We start from the raw sequence: 20841 nt of genomic DNA, 5'->3' as shown, positions 1-20841 counted from the left end.
CCAGCTCCATTACTACCTGGGTGTCCTTAGGTATCCTGATCTGTAACACGGGTAATAATGGTACCTCTCGGGGCGCCTGCGTGGCTCAGTTGGTAAAGTGTCCCCCTTCAGCTCAGGTCATCATCCCGGGGTCCTGGGATCGAGTCCCGCTTCCAGCCCAGTGGGGAGTCTGCTTCTCCCTCTCCCCCTGCTGGTGCTTGTTCTGTCTCTCTCTCTCTCTCTCTCTCGTGTTCACTCTCCCTCTCTCTCAAATAAATAAATAAAATCTTAAAAAAAAATAATGGTGCCTCTCTTAGAGGCTGTTAGAATTAAATTTGTTCATATCCATGTCAGGTGCTCAGAAGCGTGCCATGCACGTGGGAACCCCAGCCATGTGACTTGTGCCTGTTACTTATTACAGCCTGCTGTGTGAGGCCCAAAGCTTCCCTTGGTTCCTCCCGAGGCTGGAAGCGAGGGAGCAGGCCCGTCCTGAGAGCAGGAGGGGGAGGCCGCCCCTGCGAGTCTCAAATACCTACTAACCCAGCACCTCTCGCGGTCAGCCCTCTGCTGGGCCCACCGTGTCCACTGCCATGAACCCCTCAGCACACAGGGCAGCTGGATGGAATCTTCTTGCCTTACAGCTGAGGAGCCTGCAGCTCAGAAGGGGAAGCCCCAGCCCAAGGCCACACAGCTAAGGAGAGTGACTCCTAGCTGGCATTCACCACGACAGACTTCCCAGCGGCTAAGCCTTTCTTGAGAAACTCAGAGCCCAAGAAAAGGTTCACACATTGCAGTATAAAAAAAATCAGAATGAAAAGAAGCCTCTATTTACAGATATTCTCTGAGCTTCTCAGCACGTATAGAGAGGGCAAATTCTCACTTAAAAATATTATGGGCAGTGGAGAAGAGTCCATTAAAAGTGTCAAAAATGTTGAATTTATTAACTTTAAAATGCAACTTTAAAGGGGATTGTGGGTAATTTTATGAAAAAATAAAAATAATAAGCCTGGGTTGAAAGTAATGCATTTTTTCGGAAAAATATCAATGATATGGTATTTAGAGACCTAAAAAAGTGATTGAAGTACAAGAGAAATATTAAAGTGATTATAGCACCAAGAATAATATTTTCTTTTGTTATTTATTTTTTAAATATTGGGATAATCAATATAAGTTTTGTTTTTGCTCTAATGTACATGTTATCTTTTAAAATAATTTTATTTTTGAAAATTGTTTTGAAATGCATTACTTTGTAAGGGCACCAATATAATTAAAAAGTTTTTTAGTCAAACGATACTTTAAAAAATTTAAAGGTCCAAGGCCAACCCAGAAGTCAACATCTGTCAATGGACATATGGGTTACCTCCTTGCTCCTTGTCCCTGTCCCTTCACAAAATAAGAGATGATTTTCATCCCTATCACCCTCCATTCGTGGTAAATACAAATGAGTGAATGAGTGGATGGACAAATAGTATATTTGAAGGACAAATAGACCAATGAAAAGAAGTGCCGGCAATGAGCTTGAGAAGCCAGTTTGGGCTACGTGGGAAAAGCTTTGACACGAGGCTGGAGAGAGGATTTTACCCAAGAGGTGGTTCCGTGCCACTGGGGCTTGGGACAGGAAAGTGATGTGACTCAGGCTTTAAGGAGATTTATCTCAAGGAGGGGTGAGGGGGGTTTAGAGAAGCGACTGGTGTCAGGGTCACCATTTGGGGGCTCATGGTGACAGCATCTTTGGGAGGGCCTGGAGAGAAAAGGAAGGAAGGCTGAGAGGTGGTAAAGAGAACTGGTCAGTGCCCAAGCTGGGTGCCCAGGAGAGGGAGGGGCTGGAGAGAAGCTGGCCCCTTTGGCAGCACCAGGGAAGTCAGGCAGTGGGGAGGAAGGCTTTCTGTCTGCGTCACAGTTACACAACCTGCCTCCCAAGGGCAGGGGTGGTATTGGGATTCGTTCTTAAGTCAAGACCTACGTCTGAGGCTCAACGTCTCCCTCGTGCCCAGAATGGAGGACACCAAGGCCAGTGTCCCACACCTCCTCGGATTCTGGCCCTGTTTCTTTCTTTAAAAAAAAAAAAAAAAGATTGATGTATTTATTTGAGAGAGAGAGAGAGAGAACACACGCACACGTGGGGGGAGGGGGAGAGAGAATCTCAAGCAGACTCCACACTGAACACAGAGCCTGCCATGGGGCTTGATCTCACGCCCCCGAGATCATGACCTGAGCTGAAACCAAGAGTCGGACGCTCAGCCATCTGAGCCGCTCAGGCGGCCCTGGCCCCGTTTCTGAGGTGAGGTTCTGACCTCCCCAGTGGCTGATGGGAGGCACTGCATCCTTCATTACAGTCCCCGAGACTTCTCCCAAACAGGCAGACCCTGGCCAGAAAGTCCAACCGGACATGCTTGGATATCCCTCAGCCTATTTCCAGGATACCCAGTGGATAACTTCTCAACAACCTGAGACCATCTGTGCTGAATCCTGAGGGGCTGAGACAACACAAGAACAGAAGATTCTAAACCATCTCTCCCTTGCTCTCTCCAGTCCTGCCTTGAATGTTAAAGTTCAAACTGAACTGGACATAAGGGAGAAGTTAGACCAACCATAAGGGAAGTGCTAGCCCCTCCCATTCATGTGCGTAGAAAGGCGTGCTGGTAAGGAGGCCAAAGCGCCACAGACCGGAAGTTTCTGATTCTTGTCTGCAAAGGCCAGTGCTGGGCAGATGGGATCTTTATCAATAAGAATGTAGATCAAGGAGTCAGCGGACTCTTGCAGCGTCACAGGGACGACTTACGATGCCTATGATCCCCAGACTGTTCCTCACACCTGGGTAAGAGAAGGGGCAGGGGTCAAGTTCCTAGCCCAAAACAGCCTCGGTGGTAAGACCCTCTCTGGAATCAAATGGCCATTTTCAAATTTTCAAATGCAACTCCTGAGTGATCCCTGCCTGTTCCTGGTGGAGAAGACAGGGCTAGGCCAGAGGCTCAAAGACACATTGGCACCTCTGGCCTTTCCTTCATTCAACACCTATTTATTGGACATCCCCTGGCTCTGCCTGACTTCCAGAGTTCCAGCAGAGGCTGGAATCACTCCAGGGGCAAGGCTGATGGATTGTCAAATGTCTGTCCAGCTCACCTTGGCCACAGGAGCCCAGGACCAGCAGCAAGTAGGTGGAAGCCAGGCAGCTTGTGCGGAAGGGGGCGATGGCCAGTGGAGGCCTTGGGACATGCACGGGGCAGGGGGGGACCTTGAAGTCCTGGGCAGCAGGTTCCTCAAAAGCAGAAGTACTTGAAACACCATGTGGGACAGCTGAGGCCCTGTGGCCAGCCCCCGACAGCCCAGGACGTCTCTGTTGTGGAAAGCCCCGGCCAGCACGGGCAGCTGCTGACTGCAGATGCCCAGAGAGGCAGCTCCTGCCACAACCCTGCACAGTGCCCGGGATGGCTGGGGGCAAGGGGCTTAGGGACCAAGGGGGACAAGGAGGCGACTCTGGGGACACAGCCATTCCAAGGGCTCCCCTGTGCTCCGGGCCCCAACTCAAAGCTCAAGCCCCCCCATCCTGGCTCTGTTCCCCTCTTCTCCTTTCCTGGGCTCTGCCTTTCCCCCAGTGAGGGCAGGCTGGGAGGCTTGCCTGCCCCGAGGAGCTGCCAACAAGCTGGAGAAGACAAGGGCTTGGCAAACACACAGTGTCGCCTCTGTGGGAGCAGCAGGGCTAATTATGTTCAGCTGGCGGCAGCAGTGGCCGGGAGTTTCCCAGCTTGCTTGCCTCGCCTCCTTCTGTGTGGTAAACACTGGGGGAGGTGTGAGGACAGAGGGTGGGGGGGTGCGGGCGGGAGCCCAAGTCAGGCCTTGACGGGGAGCCAGGTGGGACAGCCCAGCCAATGCTGGCTCCAACTAGGACCTTGACTTAGAATCCCCCGATGCGGGGCCGGCTCAGTGCCCCCAGGGTCCAGGGGCCTCATGAGGGGCTCCAAGTTTTGCCCAGCTGGGATACGGTAGAGCCCAAACAGGATGGAATGCTCGGGGAAGGCCCAGAGAATGTACTTGTCTGTCTGGTGGAGAAGGTACTTGTCTTTCCTTTTCCTACAAATCTTGGGGACTTTCCTGGGGTCGAGGCTGCTGTGCACACCCGTGCAGGTGTCGGTCGAGGCATGAGTGGGGACTAACCCAGATGGTGTTGGGTTGTGTCCATCGAGACGATGGATCACCTTATTCCACCTCACACAAACGCCCCGTGCTGGCTGGTATCTGGTGCCCACCAGGCCAGGGTCAGAGGGAGCCGTTCATCAGAGATGAGCCCTGTACTTTGGGGTAGTTGCTGGCCTTGGGAGCCCTTCCCCTGAGGATGGGGTGCCACTGTCAGGACTGCGCATCTGACCTGGCACGTCAGGGCGTCGGGCAGCCCAGGAGGAGACCCGCAGTTCTGTGGAGTAGCCTGAGCCCCCCCACCCCCGCGGCTGAGAAAGCCCAGACCCCTCTCCTCCTCCCCAGACTGTTGGCTTCCACATCCTTCCCGGCCTGTGTTCCAACTTTTGCCTTCATGGCAGAGTCACCTCTAAACCAATCAGATTTCATCCCCAGGGGCTCGAGTCACGCAGAAGTGGTGTGAGCAGTGAGCCTGGGGAACGGAGGCCAAGAGTCAGCCTGGCACCTGCCCTTGATCTGAAAAACACAGACCAGGAGAGGAAATTACCTGTCAAGTGAGTACATGGGGGCAGGACCAATGATTAAATTTCACATCTGTTACATAATTCACAAGAATGTTCAGATTTACAAAAAGTGATGTCAAGGCCCTATGCACGAGGTTAGCAAACGTTACTGCAACACCTCCTGGGTCTCACTCAGCACTGTTTCTGAAGTCTCAGTAAGGAAGCAGTTGTGCTGTGTTGCCACTCACGTACGTCCTGGTGGGTAAAACAGACCAAAACATCGAGAAAACAATGAACAAAGTAATTGCAAGTTGCAGTAAGCACTCGGGAGCACTCAGCATGCCAAGTGGAGACCAACGGGCCCACCACGTGAGTGTCAACAGTGGGTGGACTGAGCTGGGCTCCCTTCACTTCTAAAGTAAGATCATAGAACAGCCACCCAAATCATCGTCGACGTAGAACAAGGCTGAACGACCTCCAGACCACAGAGCCAAATGCAGAAGCAGCGACTTGCGTGCACAGTGGCTCCAGGCTGCAGCTGCTCCCAGGGGAGAGGCTGCAGGGAGCCCGTGAGTGCTGAAAGGAGGCCTCACGCATGGGCCATGAGAGCCAGGCCACCACCTAAGGCCTCCCTCCGGGGGATCAGACAGCACCCAGGGAAAGGACACGTTCCCAGTGCTCCAGGGTACCCTCCCCCCCGCCCCCCCGCCGCCTCTGCGGCTCCCATGGGGTTTTCCCAGGCTGTTGGCCTGGCCAGAGTCCCGTAGGGCAAGGTCCAGGCAGGGTTACAGGGCGGGGGCTCTAGGGAGGGGCCCCCAGCAGGACAGGCTGCTTCTTCTCAGGCCCAGCCACTCATTCCTCTGCAGAGAGCTCCAGGATACGGAGAAATGCTGCTTATACTGAGTATCGGGCCGTTAACACAGAAATCCAGGGAGGAGGAGCTGGCTAGGGAAGAGGAAACAGTCTTCGGATAGAATTGTCCCTGGTCTGGGTCTGGCCTGAGTGTGCGGGGCAATGGTTCTCAAATTTGAGAGGCAGAGGGCCCTGTTAGCATGAAAACTCCATGTCCTTCTTCCTCTCCTTTGAGATCAGAATGTCTAGCATGGGACCTGTGAACATGCAATTTTAACAACCACCCAGGCAATTCTGATGTGGGCAGCCCTTGGGTCCAGAGCTCAGCCCTGCAAGTTGGGCCTGTATGGCACAGAAGCCACCAGGAAGGCTGGGAATTGGTGGCCTTCTATGTGGCGTGGCAGTTCCAGAGTGCCCAGGACTTTTCCTGTGGTCCGTACCAGTCCCCCCACCCTATTCCCCCACAAGGTCTCAGAAGGGGGTCTTCTTGCTGGTGTTCCCACGTGCTCAACCCGTGCTCCACCAAAGACACACTAAAGGCTCAAGGGCCCCCTCCCCCATATTTTCAATCATGCTTCTTCCACAAGAAAAACAGCCCTGAGCAAAGCAAACATGAGGATTTGGGGTGGCCTCGGTCTGGCACTCCAAACTTGAGATGCATTTTACCTTCCCGTAAGTCCTTGGCCCCCCAGCACTCACAGCTGATGGTGATGTTGTCCGTGGACAAAGACGAATATTCCACAAGAAAGGCTTGAAACCCGCAAGCAACAGAGAGAGCTCATAGCTGCTAAGAACCTGGAAGCATCAAGGCATTACTTCTCTGCTCACCCCCACAGCTGGCAGGGGTGAGCATCCCGGTTGGTGGGAAGATTAGGAGGGGATGGAGAGGCCCAAGGAGGACCTCAGGTAGGGCAAGGATACTGCCCTCAACTGGCCACCCCTCTCCAGTGTCGGAGGCTGACGGAGCAGAGGCACGTGGTGCATGCCTGAGAGCAGATGGGCCTCGTTGCACAAACTCTAGGGCCTCAATTAAGATTCTTACTCACCTGCAACCCACTGTTTCCTAAATCCTGAACTGCGGCCCTGGGGAGGGGGTGCTGACCTTAAGGCCCTTGCTGGGAGGCTAGGCAGAACGAGGCTTCTGTTAGGACTTAACCAAACTGTACCAGTATTTCAATAGCCTTTGTGGGAGGCATAGCTTTTGCCCTGATAATTCTCTCCCCTTCCCAGCCCCAATCCTGGCTCTGGCCTGTGGCTCTTCATCCCATGAGAGCTGCCAAGTTGGGGGTTAAGAGGGGCTGCCCTGCCCAAATAGGAGATAGGCTGCTAGAGTCCCAAACTCCTCCCTGGCTCCTGCCTGGTGAGATCCACATCGCTGACCACAATGAACACATTTAGCAGCCTAATACCATCCACATGAGCAAATTCCACCTTGAAATCATAAGGCAAGTTTACTTTGACTTGCTTCTTATTAGGCCTTATACCTCATTTGGTCTACACCCTAATTTGGAGGGCTCAGTGTGAAAATGGGGAAGCTTTGACTGCCTAATTATTCTTCTGTTTTAAAGGTGAATTCTGTACTTTATTTTTTAAACTTTATTTATTTGAGAGAGAGAGAAAGCATGAACAGGGAGAGGGAGAAGAAGAAGCCCCCCGCCCCCCGGCTGCTGAGCAGGGAGCTTGACGCAGGGGCTCCATCCCAGGACCCTGAGATCACGACCTGAGCTGAAGGCAGACACTTAACTGACTGAGCCACCCAGGTGCCCTTGCCTTATTATTCTTAACTGCCATTGTCTGCTCCCTCCCATCTGTCAGTTTTAGGCCATTCCAGAAAGCTGAGCCCTCTCATATCTATGTCTTCTACTGGCCTCAAGGGAGACTCTGGGCTCCATTTTGCAGGTGCCCGATGCTGTGAGACTTGAAATTGGGGGCTGGGTGAGAACAGGATGAACCGTGCTGGCTTTCACAAGACAAGGCTGCCTGCGTACCCAGGAAAGACTCCGTGGCCTTTGAATTCCAAACAGACCTGGCTTTGAATCATCATCTACCACCTGTGTGACCTTGAGGACGTCACTAATCATTCTGAGCCTCAGAATCCCATCTGTCAAATCGGCATGGCAGTATCTACCTCATAAGGCTGCTCTTGGGGCAGTCAGCGGAGGTGGCGTTTACCTGAAGCACCCATCTGAGGACCTGGCACACAGTCAGTGGGTACTCCTGCCACTTGGCCTTAATTCGGAGTGAGCGCCCCTAGAACCTCCATTCCTTTCCTGAGCACTCATGACCTGATCACGAGAGGCAGCAGCAGCGGCCAGAGGAGGAGGGTTGGCCGCTATGACTGTGTGGCCCACACCAGGGCCTGGTCCCCAGACAGCCAGACAGCCGGCCCTCCTGTGTGTCCCTGCATTAGCCACTAGCCGGGTCTGTGGGATGGACAGGTGTTTGTCCACAGGTCTTCACTTTCTGCACCGGACAGGACAGTTTAAATGAAACAGAGTTAGAAGCTAACCGGGAACACAAACTTTATACAAACCATTTTTATATATTAAACAGACAAAAAGGACCTCAGAGCATCTGAGGGTTTTGTGTGCCCTTCCTCTGGTTTGGGCTCTGTTCCCTTAGCAAAGCCAAGGCTTTGTCTGGTTCCCACGTGGCCCTGCTCAGAGTTGCTGGCCCCATGGGGGCGGCCGCAGAGGGCACTGGGGGACACAGGCCTGTCTCGTCCTCCTTTCCCAGGTCTCCTGGAGACACACTGCAGTTGCCTGAACCGTCCCAGGAACACATTTGCATTATTTTGTGGCAACAAGCAAATTTCCTGGAGGGGGTTTTTGGAAGAGCTGGGAGCCTTCCAGAGCGAAAGCTGAAGGAAACAGGAGAGCAGGAGGCCAGAAAGAAACAGGCCTGGGCAGAGGCAGAGGCCGCAGGCAGCCAGGGGGAAATGCAGCTTGGCCTGAGCACGGGGCTGAGGGATCTCAGGGGCTCTGAACCCCTCCTCCACCCTTCTGAGCTGCAGGGGGAAAAGAGGTCCTGAGCAGGCCCAGGCACCGCCTCTACCCCCCATGCTGACCTGCAGGAAGGCTTGCCCAACCCAGGCCTGTGTCAGTGGCAGGGTGGTGATCTAAGGAGGAGCCAACCAGGCGGTGAGATGGAAAATCCCCACAGTGCTCCCGCACGTGAGGCAGCAGCTGGGGTGGGGGCACAGGGTCCTCACTGCGAGAGGGGGGAATCCAACTTCGGGGGTTGGCAGGGCGGCCGAGGGGGCGATGGCAGCTGGACAACTTCAAGGAGAAGGGAATGGAGACCTGGCCTTTGACCTTCCCCTTTGTTCTTGCGTCCTGGGAACTGCCTGACTCTGGGCTTCAGGTTCCTGTGCGCTGGGTGGGACAGGGAGGCCATTAGGAAATGAGAGAAGACAAACCTGTTTTCTGAATATAAAGAAGGTCCGACCATGGTCCAAAATAGGCTGGGAATCTGAAAAAAAACCCAGGCCATATCGGTTTAAAGAAATCAAGCAGCCTTCCACAAGCATATAAGTCACTATTAAAGGTCAGATGCAGGCACTCTAAAGTTCAACCAATCCGTCAGGCGTCAGGCGTTGCTGGGCCTTGGGCCTTGAGGAACCCCCCCTATAGGACCCCTGCTGTGTGGTTCACAGTCACTCATTCAGTCCTTGGTCGGTAAGGGCCCGTAAGCAGGAGGAAATGCGTGATGCCGTACAGAGCCACGTCGAAATGCTCCTGACCGATGTGCTCTCTCAGTTTCCCCCAAGAAGCCAGGCTAGGCACGCTGTTCCAAAGCCCTGGGGATGCCGGTGTTTTCTGTCCAGTCAGTCTCCAGAGCGGGAGCCTCAAGGTCCCTCGACACCAGGAAGATGAGGAGGAACTGGGTGTCAGGGGGTGTGTCCCCACTGTGGGGAGGCTACAGGAGGCCCGACCAAGGGAAGAAGGAAGGAAGCCATACGAGCTAGGACTTCCCCACCTCAAGGCCTACAATCTGGCTCCAATCACCTGATAAGCAAGTTGCTTTGTTAGCTAACCTACAGTTGTCTATAGGTGATAAAGCCACGAGGAAGTTGCAAAATCCCTCCCACACGAGCGGGCTTCAAGAGGCCTTGTTCTTTCCACGAGGATGTGAAGAGAAGGTGGAAGAGCCCTGGATGTTCCGTAGGGGCCTGCTTGCTTCAGGACCCTGAGTGTGGCCCAGAGCTATAGGGAGGAACTTGGGAGCACAGGAGGATTTCCCGTCTCTCCTCCCCCTCTCCTGGCCTCCGAGGGCTTCTCCACCTCTGCCTCTCCCTCCATAACTGGCCTTGACTCACACACTCTCTGGGTGAGGCACCTGCCTTCTGGCCTCCCTCCATCTGTTCTGCTGTCATCCTCAGGCAACCCGGGGTGAGGAGCCCCTGGGAAGGCAGGCTCTGGGTAGGGGCCAGAGCCTGACAGCTCTGTGCTGGGGGCCAGCTAACCCAGGACCATCAGGGCTCTTGAGGACTCTGCAGGCCCCGAGGAGCGGAGGTGGGAGGAGATCCGAGCCCAGGTTCCCCTCAGTGCTCTGGGAGACTGCTTGGACTCACGCAAGGGTCAGAAGCTGCTTGCTTCCTGATGCCATCTTGTGTGCTCTTCCAGGACGAGAAGGTGCAAGCCAGGACAGGCCTGGCCCCAAAGACCAGGGACCCCCATGGGAAAAGTTAGAGCCTATGGATGTCATGATCAAGTGAGCAGTGGAGGTTCCCAGGAAGGAACCTCTTCACCCGGAAGGAACCTCTTCACCCGGAAAGAAGTGGGAGGTTGGCTCCCAGCCTGAGCCATGAGCCTTGTGCTAGTGACATAGGCTGCATCTGCTCGGCTCTGGCTGGGGAGAGAGACTTTTTAACAGCAGGCTGGCTCCTGCCCTACCCACCGCACTACTTGGGTGAAAACATTCCCAGGAAATCGTATTTTGGAAGGTCGGGATGTCTAGAAACTTGAAAGCACGTAAGAGCCATTCTGGAAGAGCTACACTATCCCCTGCTGATAGATGGCACCCACCGTCCCTCTAGCACTTCAAATGCATGATGTCGCTTATCCTCACAGCGTCCCTTCTGAGATGGATCCCATGATTACATCATTTTACAGAAGAGAAAACTGAGGCTGTAAATCACTGTGTAGCCATCAGGGGCTGTTGGCCACATTTTCAGCGGGACCCTCCCCACGCCCAGTTTTGCTCTGTTGTCTGGGGTCGGGTTCCTGTGACCCCCTCCATGGAAAGCACCCCCCCAAGGCCATCAGCTCCACCCCCCCACACACACACACTTTGGGTAAGGGAGGCCTGGTACTGGGGTTTTTCAGAAATGTGAAATCAGCCGTGAGCACCTGCAGCCCTTCCTGCTTTAGAAGAAACTGCACAATGTTCTGTTTTACAACGACGTTTTGTTTTTTAAGAAGACAGAGAAAAAGGAAAGAAAAAAAACCCAGAAGGGATCTCCACGTAGTTTGTGGTAGGAAAGGAGCGCACTAAGCTTATGACAAATGAGAGTTTTTCAATGCGTCTTCTCACCAATCATGGGCAGGTTGGGGCTGGTCCTGGGGTGGGGGAGGTGCCCCAACAAAGCCCATCTGGAAGGGGGCCCGGCGGCTGGCTTGGCACAAATGCCTTCATGCCCGATCTGCTTCTGCGAAGGGGCAAACCCCTACCCTGCTGGATGGAGACGGGCTGCGAAGCTGCCACAAATATCTCCACGACAGTTCTCTTGCAGGAGCTGCTCTCCGAGAGAGAAGGGAGGGACCAAAGCCTGAGCCCTTGGAGAGAGTTAGCATGTTGCTTTGATCCTCACTGTGTCCCCAGGCCCTAAAGCTGGGTCTGGCTTGTAGAAGGGGTCAAAAATAGTTGCTGATAAATAAGAAGAACTAAGAGAACTTTCCCTGCATTGACAGGAGACGGTGCAATGTCATGACCCCGGGCCCCTCCTGAAGCAGAGTTCTCAGGGGGCTGCTGGGCACAGAGGCACAGAGAAGACGGTAGGCCACTCAAGTCACTCCAAAAGTCTCTACAGCCATTCTAGTAGGATCGATGAGCTACTTCTCTGGAGGGGGTGATTTTGTCCCGTTGCGTCCTTCTAAGACTTAGAGCTTGACTGCCGTCACTTAAGAAATGCCAGCATGGCCATCCTCAGAGAAGCTTTTTTGCCTTCGCTCTTGGTGAGAACTTCTATAAGCTCCCCAAAACATGGGCCCACCAGGCCTCTGGAGGCAACCCAAGCGGGATGGCCCTAGTTATACCGACCCAGGCAAACCCAGCTCTGATGGTGCTTATCAACTTGAGAGCTAGGACCCGTTGACAGCCAAGGTTCTGCCTCGATCCCTGGAAAACCCCAGCTTGGCCAGGCCCTCTGCGGCTGTTAGCTGGGGCTCCCCCCGATGCATCCCTACTCTGCCCAGGGAAACCAGGTCTTTCCTGTTCTGCTGCTTCTCCTTTTTGTCTTCATTCCAGTCCCGAGTAGAGGCTTAATCACTGTAGCTCTGGGTAAAAGCGACACGACTGGGTTCACGCTCTGAGCTTGGCAGGTCAGCTCGTGCAGTAAGGCCCGATGCCGATGTCTGCGTGAGAGCTGTCTAATGCAGTCTTCTTGTGGGGACTTCTCCGAAGGGGCCTCAAAAGTGTCACCAGAGTTTCTGCAGCACCACTTGCCTTCTGGGACAAGGGCACGTTCTCCTCCCCTACGTGTGCATTTCCCCGTATTCCCTTCATGTCCCGGTGGATCTTGACCCCTTCCCCGGGGAGCCCCAGGATGTGGCGGCAAGCTGGACTGCCGAGACGGCTTATTGTTAGACATTTGCATTTTTGGTCCCCTTGCCTGGCTTTCGGACCCAAGGATGAGGTCAGCAGAAGCACAAATGACATGAACCTAAGGCACGGGGGTCACTTCCTGGACACCCTCTTGACTCCCCAGCACACTCGTAAGCTGCCCACTGACCAGGAAAGGAGTCGAGAGGAGATGAGCCCCAAATACATTGGCCCTGTGATCATGCCTCCTGCGATATATAAATGCACCACACGAATGCAACAGCCTACAGCTGCTTCCTGACCCGTGGCAGCCACTGGGCCTACCGGGGAGTGCCGCAAAATACACACGTCCAGAGCAGCATCCCGGGAACCCCGGATTTGATCGATCGAGGTTGGCGGCCAGGCTTGCGTCCTTCAAAAAAGTTCCCCTGGTGTTTCTGATGTGAAACCTGGGCTAAGAATGGCTAAATCAGACACTGCAGTTTAAAAATGTCCAGTGCTCCCCCTCATGAGGTACGGACATAGGAAAGTGGTAATACAGAGAATTCAACACCACCCTGAGCACAGTGATTTCCTTCTGGCAGAAGGGTCAGTGGGCAAATGGGTGTTTTTTGTTACCCAGGTGGTTCTTCCTGAGTCAGAAGCATGAGTTGGCCCCGTGCTTCAGCCAAGGCTAAGGTGAGGCAAATTCCTGGGGCTAGAGGGGAGGTCTGATGGGCAAAAGGCGAGCAGGGTGAGATTGGGCACCAGGGAGATGTAGGTTGCTTTCCCCTGCGTGTGTTGTGTGTAGCAGCGATGACTGCCCAGGAAATGTGAACACATTTCATGCATGCTCAGAATTTGGGCCACCCGGGGTAGGGCTTATCTGTGGCCCCGAACTGAGGAAAGCAAGTGCCTCACATAAAGTTTAAACAAGGGCCTTGACCAGTACGTGACTAGCTGAGCAAGGCCCATCTCCGGGTGGTGCTACTATAGGCTGTGCAAACACTTCTAAAAGGGGTAAGACTATCCATACCCTCACCTTGGGTCTCTCATTGGAAAAATTGGGGCCTATTTGCTCATTAAAAAACTGAAAACTTTAATCAGTTTACTTTAAAAATCCATGCTTTCCAGGATTGGTGTTTAGAATTCAGAAGTTAATTTTTGCCTGGTTCTGTAAGTAATACATAATCCATTTAAAAAATGTGGAAAATAACATTGAAGTATAAGAAATGAGAAAAATTATTCATAACCGGTATGAACATTTTGGAATCTCTCTTGAAATTTTCTCCATGCATTTAAAAAAATCAATAGACTTTATTTTTTAGAACAATTTTAGATTTACAGAAAGATTCAGTGATTGTGCTGAGAGTTCCCATATAACCCCGTCTCCAACCACACGCATACCGGCTTTCCCTATTATGAATATCTTGCATTAGCGTGGTACATTTATTACAATTAATAAACTAATCTCTTCAAAAAGCCAACTGGTAATGAGGACCAGCTGAAAAAAGACACTACCTACGCCAAAGAATTTCCTTTAATAGGAGCTATAATAAAAACCCCTTATCAAGTTGCTTTATATATTCACCTTCTGTGTTGTACATTTCTATGGGTTTTGACAAATTCATAATGTCATGCATTCGCCATTACTGTATCAAACTAGTTTGACCACCCTAAACCTGTCACTGATCCTTACCCTCCTCCACTCTCCCTCACCCCTGTTCCAAATTCCCAGTAACCACTGATATTTTTACTGCCTCTACAGCTTTGCCTGTTCCAGAATGTCTTATAGTTGGAATCATACAGTATGTAGTCTTTCCGAATTGGCTTCTTTGACTTAAAATATGCACTTAATGTTCCTCCACGTCTTTTCATCACTTGATAGCTCGTTTCTTTTTACAGCTGAATAATATTCCATTGTCGGGATGTACCACAGTTTGTTTTCCATCCACTTACTGAAGGACATCTTGCTTCCAGTTTTGGGTAATTACAAATAAAGCTGCTAAAAACATTTGTGTGTAGGTTTTTGTGTGGGCATAAGCTGGATCTTACAGTAAGACGGTATTTACTTTTATAAGAACCTGCCAAACTGTCTTCCAAACAGTCTCACCAGTTCCTGCTGCCCTGTATCCTCACCAGCATTTCATATTGTTAATTTGTTTCAAACCATTCTAATAGATATGTAGTGGTATCACATTCTTGTTTTAATTTGCAACTCCTGATGATATATGGCGTTGGACAACCTTTCATATGCTTATTTGCCATCTGTATTTCTTCTTTGGTGAGATGTCTGTTAAGATCTTTTGTCAATTTTTAAACTGGGTGCTTTCCTATGGTTGAGTTGTGGCGTTTTTTGGGGGGCAGAGTGGTGCTGAGCCAATTTGGGGCTCAACCTCACAACTCTGTGATCATGACCTGAGCCGAAACCAAGAGTCGGAGGCTTAATGGACTGAGCCACGCAGGTGCCCTGGTTATTGTTGAGTTTTAAGAATTCTTTATATATTTTGGATTTAAGTTTTTTACCATATGTGAGTGTGCAAATATTTTCTCCCAGTTTGTGGCTTGTCTTTTCATTCTCTTAAGTGTCTTCACAGAGCAGAACATTTCAATTGTAATGAAGTTTAGTTTATCAATTTTTCCTTTCATGAATTATGCTTTTGGTGTTGTATCCAAAGGCTCGTTGACAAACCCAAAGTTACCTAGATTTTCTCTTATGTTATTGTGTAAAAATGTTATAGTTTGGTGTTTTACATCAAGTCTATGATCCATTTGGAGTTAGTTTTGGTGATAGGTGAAGATCTGTGTCTAGATTCATGTTTTGCATGTGAATGTCCAGTTATTACAGCACCATTTGTCAAAAAGACTACTTTTTCTCCATTGAATTGCTGTTGCTCCTTTTTCCAAAGATCAGTTGGTTATATATATGTGGGGTTCGATTTCTGGGATTTCCATTCTGTTCTATTAATCGATTTATCTATTCTTTCACCAATATCATACTGTCTTGACTACTGCAGGTAGTAAGTACTTTTTCTTTAATAAAAAAGATTTTATTTATTGAGAGACAGACTGAGCGAGAGAGAGAGCACACAAGCAGGGTCAGAGGGAGAGGGAGAAGCAGGCTCCCCTGCTAAGCAGGGGGCCCACGCAGGGCTTGATCCCAGGATCCTGGGATCATGACCTGAACTGAAGGCAGATGCTTAATCGACTAAGCCACCCAGGTGCCCCTGTAGGTAGCAAGTCTTGAAGTCAGGTAGTATCAGTCCTTTGACTTTGTTCTTCTCTGGTATTGTTGGATATTTTGGGTCTTTTGACTCTCCATATAAGCTTTAGAATCAGTTTGTCAATATCCACAAAATTACTTGCTGGGATTTTGATTGGGATTGTGTGGAATCTATAGATTAAGTTGGGAAGAATTGACATCTTGACAATATTGACTCTTCCTTTCCATTTATTTAAACCTTTCATCAAAGTTTTATGGTTATGGATCTAGTACACATTTTATTAGATTTCTAAGTATTTCATTTTTGAGGTTGTTCGTGTAAGTGGTAGTGTTGTGGTTTTGTTTTGTTTTTTGTTTTGTATTGTTTTAAGTAGGCTCCACGCCCAGTGTGGAGCCCAATGCAGGGCTTGAACTCAAACCCTGAGATTGAGACTTGAGCTGAAATCGAGTCAGGCACTTAACTGACTGAGCCACCCAGGCACCCTTTGTGTTGTGCTTTTAATTTCAAATTCCATTTTTCATTGCTGGTGTATAGGAAAGCAACTGACTTTTGTATATTAACCCATATCTGCAACATTCCTATAAACACTTACTAGTACCAGGAGTTTTTTCTCCATTCATTGTTCATACTATTGTCATAGACTTTGTAAACAATCTTATACCCTGTTTTTTTCTCAATTATGTCATAAACATTTTTCAATGTCATTAAAATTTTTTTCAAAAGATATTATTTATTAGAGAGAGAGAGAGCATGAGCGGGGAGGAGAGGGAGAAGCAGGCTCAGCAGGGAGCCTGATTCGGGGCTCGATCCCTGGGACCCAGGATCATGACCTGAGCCAAAGGCAAATACTTAACCAACTGAGCCACTCAGGCACCCCTAAAATTTTTTAAACACTTTTAATGCCAGCAAAATAGTTTATGAGCTATGATTAGTTAACACGTTAGTTAACAGATCCAACTTTAACCTCTTCATGCATGTTCCTTATTAAACATACAGAAGAGTATAAAGAAAAAAATGCAATGTGCTCATAATTCTACCATAAATAACCAAATTATTTTCCACCAGACATAACTACAGTTCACGTTCTATTATTTTCCTTCTCCTGTTTTTTTTCTGCCACTGGTTCTCCTTTCTTGGGAAATAGCCTTCTTTGAATATCTGATGAAACTATGGGTCTCTCCCAGGAAATTAAGACATGCGCTAAATTTTGCATAGTTTCAGAGTTCTAGAGGCCTCTATGGTCCACCCCAGAAATGCCCCACAAGAGGCTGAGACAGGGCTATGCTTATGGCTGCCCTAGGTATTGGATGGTTACATGTACCAAGTGTGCATCCCTTCTGGTAACACCCCTACCTGCTTGCCTGCCTCCGGTGGCACCAGGGTGAGGGCTATCCTCCCGCTTCCTCCTACTCATCCTTCTCTGCTGGGGTGGCCTCCTCATCTCTCCTTAGCTACAGGCGTTTTGACAGCCACCAGCGGATGCAGCTCGTGGCTCTCCTGTTGCAGGTGAGTCGGGCCTTGTCCCCCGCTCCGGCCCTGCAATTAACAACAACGACAAAAAGGCTGTGACATTTATCAACCAGCTTCAGCTGGCATTATTTACACCACACTTCCAGGCCGTGTTAGGCCTGCAGACCCAGCAGGCTTTCCTGACCTTGCAGAAGGCCTGAGGCTTCAGAGAAGCCCCTGAGACAGAGAGAGAAGCGGTGAGGGGGGATATTGTCGGCAGGAGTCATAACACTTTTTGGTCACAAGAAGTGTCTGCTGTAGGGATCACACTGGATATTTTGTGTCCTATTTCTTATATAATACTACATTATAATTGTTTTCCATATCATTAAACATTCACCACAAGAGGGATTTTAATATTCCACAATATTGGATGCAATGTTATTTATTGTTATACATAAAAATAACTGTAACGTAATCCTGCATCTCTAAAAAACACCCCAGGATAAATTCTTACAAATAGAACTTTGTTGTTGTTGTTGCATATTCCCAAGTTGCACTCCAGAAAGATTGAATGTTTATCCTTCCACCAGCAGAAGGAATAACTTGATGATAATATACTATCATCATTCCTTCAGGCAACAAAAAATTTTTGTGTACTTGAAATGTACCAAGTACATTACGTATTTTAGTTTTAATGTAAACATTTTACTAATTTGATAGAAAACATAGTATCCTGTAATTTGCATCTTAAAATTACTGAGATTAACCATTTTTTCAAGTCTATTGACTAGAACATTTTCATGACCTGTGTTGTTACTATTATACTGTTGTTGGTATTTTCTTACTATTTGAACTTTGTTTATGGTGGATGTTTTGTTGTTGGTAAAACTTTAAATTTGTATGTGGCAAATATATAGATTTTTTTCCCTTCATGATTTTATTTCTTAGAAAGTACTTCACCATCTGGAGATCCTTTTAAACCTAAAAATCCCCCCTCACTTTTTCGTTTTTTTTCTCTCTTTAAAAGATTTTTAAAAATGATCTCTGGACACCTGGCTGGCTCATTGAGTATGCAATGACTCTTGGTCTTGGGGTCATGAGTTCAAGTCCCATACTGGGTGTAGTTTGCTTAAAAAGTGTGTGTGTGTGTGTGTGTGTGTGTGTGATTTCTCTCTAAGCCACCTGGATTTTATTCTGATGTAAGATGAGGAACATTTTTTTCCCCAATATAGTCATTCCTCATCCCCAAACCCCCAGTTTCCCCATCAACCTGTGGTGCTAATTTTATCATATATTAAATTCTCATATATGCTAAAGTCTGTTTCTGGGCAATTACAAGTTTCAAAAAACTTTCCTCTAGCATTCTGACTCAAATTACTTAAAACCTATATATTACTTTGGAAAAAGAACCGACTTTACAATACTCAGTACTCCAATTCAGGAGCAGGAGGTCTCTCAGCCAAGTTTTTTAGTTCCATCATATAAGTTCAGTATTTCCAGTGAGAATTACTCCTAGAGACTTTAATTTTTTTTGTTGCTGATGTGACTACAACTATCCCTGAGAAAGTTATAGTCACAATAGCAGCAGCAACAAAATATATACAGAATATAGAGAATATTCCCTCCGTTAAACTGGGTGTATTTGATGTATTATATAATTACTTTATAGGGAAGATATATATATATATATATATATATATATACACACACACACACATATAGATACATGTATATATATGTATACATGTGTGTATATATATATATATATATATCCTATTTTTGAAGCAGTTATTCTTGGTATAGAGTAATAATATTTTTTAGTATTCTGAATCTAGCTACCTTACTGATAGTGGGGAGGAGAGAACTTGACAAAAGTGATTGTAGATTTCACCTAATGCCCTAACAGAAGATGTCCCGAGGTCAGAGTTGTGGGTCTACTCCTGTCACCAATGCTTGTTGATCCTGGACAAATTAATTTACTGAGCTCAGTTTCTTCATTTGCAGTAGGGAACTATTGATAGTATAGGTCTATGATCCTTTATCCAGAAGCCTTGGGGCATTCAATTTGGAATTTACTGTTTTGGATTTTAGGAAGGTAATAAGGTAATGAATTACATAACTCTTCCACTGGAGTCTAGTAGCACCTTATAATTAAACAACTTAACATTTCTGCAGAGATAAAGTGATATAAACAAAGAGTATATATAAATGGCTTCACAATAGTTCAGGCCACATTTTGAGGCTAAATGAGTTTTAACAGCTTCCTAAATTTGTGGGCACATGATTAGGGGCCTGAACTCAACTTAACTTTAAACTCAGAACAGTTCAAAGGTTATTGTATGGAAGATAGGGCCTGCCTCAACACAGGCTAATACTTCATCAGGCAATTCTCTTGCCTTCTTTTTAGGTGAACAGTCTAAACAGCAAATTATAATTCTTCTTTCTGATAACTTTTAATTCACTTTGTTTTAGCTGATTTTCTGAAATGTAAAATAAATGGAAGAGTCATTCTGGGATCACATCTGATTTCAGTGGAACTGCCTCACATGAATTCACCATTATTTTAGCTGTTAAGATTCTTCTTCTGTTTTGGAAATGCAGTAGAGGGTCAGAACATATTTAATTCTAGCATTACGTTTTAAGGGAGATCCTGAATATCCTTAACATGGTAATTTGGTTGTGGCACAAATCTGAACCTTAGATTTGGGATCTAATGAAGGAGAAAAGTACCTGGTTTGTTGTTCCCTTACAGCCTAAATGGTCCAAAGCAGTTTCTTCATTGAAAATGGGTACCAAGAGAAGCTGGGTGTCTATCCAAATAGCTTCACATTCATGAGTGTCTCAACATATGCCTTTAAATGCCAATATTCACCTGTATTCTTTTATTTCTTACTAGTTTTCCCAAATGCCTTTTGAGTTTTAACATTTTTTTCTTAGCATTTGTGCAAGATTTCTGCATTAACTCTTAAGTATCCTAGACTGTGTTAAAAACACACATAAAAACAGAATTAGAGTGATTTATAATGGTCATACTTAAATTATTTCCATTTCTTCCAGTACTTTTTTTTTCTTTTTTAAGATTTTACTCATTTGACAGAGAGCAAAAGCAAGGGGTGCAGGGAGGGAGAGGGAGAAGCAGGCTCCCTGCTGAGCAGAGAGCCCGATGTGGGGCTCGACCCCAGGATCATGACCTGAGCCGAGGGCAGACACCCAACTGACTGAGCCACCCAGGAGTCCCTCTTCCAGTACTTTTAAGCATAGTTTATCCAATCTAATACACTTACTTAGAACTATTTTATATTTCAGGTGCCCGGCTGGCTCAGTCAGTAACAGCATGACTCTTGATTTCGGGGTTGTGAGTTCGAGCCCCATGTTGAGTGTAGAGATTAAAAATAAAATCTCTCAAAAAACCCATTAATTCATCTAGATCTTGCAAAATGTAGAAACTTATTTTTCTAACAAATGAAGTAATTTTCATTTTCTATCACTAGAAGGTATTTTCTTGCAGAAAAACCAAGTTATTTGCTAATCTCTCATCTATGACTCCACAGTGGTAAAATCACTCAAGGCTCCAAGGGTATAGATGTCTATTCAGGGGAGTAGGGCCGGAGTCTACGCAGACCCTACTTTCAAAATGGCAATACCTTTACAGAGTCTAGTGGATATGGATGGGTAATCTGACCAGCAGCCCCTGAACTGGAAGAACCTTGCTTCCCCTTTAGGACACTTTACAACCAATGACTCAGCTCTGAAGAGGATGTGGTTGGTGAAGTTTCCTGCTTTTAGTGGTCACAAGTTCACACGGCCTTCCTTTTGTTGGGCTGGTGGCTATAGAAACAGGAGCAAGTGACTCCAGGGATTTGTATTAGACCAGCAGCCACATTTACCTGTGTGAGGTCAGCCCATCTCACCCAGGGCAAATGAGGACATGAAATGTATCAAACTTAGAAATTCCA

General features: G+C 48.1%; 1 long non-coding RNA gene across 1 annotated transcript; it reads right to left on the bottom strand.

Annotated features, from left to right (window-relative positions):
* Positions 1–8694: 8694 nt before the first annotated feature.
* On the bottom strand, positions 8695–16972 carry LOC117797264. Its single transcript, XR_004622209.1, has 2 exons — positions 16787–16972; positions 8695–8939 (listed from the first exon to the last, which is right to left on the bottom strand). It is a non-coding gene; the product is annotated as an uncharacterized LOC117797264 (long non-coding RNA).
* Between the last annotated feature and the right edge of the window lie 3869 nt (positions 16973–20841).

Source organism: Ailuropoda melanoleuca, chromosome 20, assembly GCF_002007445.2.
Source record: "Ailuropoda melanoleuca isolate Jingjing chromosome 20, ASM200744v2, whole genome shotgun sequence".
NCBI lineage: Eukaryota > Metazoa > Chordata > Mammalia > Carnivora > Ursidae > Ailuropoda > Ailuropoda melanoleuca.
Note: the sequence above shows the minus strand (reverse complement) of the source record. Positions and strands in the feature narration are given on the sequence as shown.